Below are 442 nucleotides of genomic sequence, written 5' to 3' on the forward strand. Positions count from 1 at the left end.
GAAGGAGAACCAGGAAAGAATAAATAATAACATGTAGAATAAGTTTTAGCAGTCTCAGTTCTCTGAGAGCCCTACTTGAAGGAGCGTGAGTTAGTTCTTCATTCAACAATATAGACATTATATTAGAGAACCATGTAAAAGGTGGACAGTTGGAGGAGGGCAGTAAGAAAGAAAGACAAGATACAATGTATGTTGATGGCCAGGCCCGGAGGCCCATGCCTGTAATCCCAGCACTTTGGGAGGCCAAGGCAGTCGGATCACTGGAGGTCAGGAGTTCGAGACCAGCCTGGCCAACATGGTGAAACCCTGTCTATACTAAAACTACAAAAATTAGCTGGGAGTGGTGGTGCATGCCTGTAATCCCAGCTACTTGGGAGGCTGAGGCAGGAGAATCACTTGAACCCAGGAGGCAGAGGTTGCAGTGAGCCGAGATTGTGCCACT

This window comes from Mandrillus leucophaeus, unplaced genomic scaffold, assembly GCF_000951045.1.
Source record: "Mandrillus leucophaeus isolate KB7577 unplaced genomic scaffold, Mleu.le_1.0 Scaffold114, whole genome shotgun sequence".
Lineage (NCBI taxonomy): Eukaryota > Metazoa > Chordata > Mammalia > Primates > Cercopithecidae > Mandrillus > Mandrillus leucophaeus.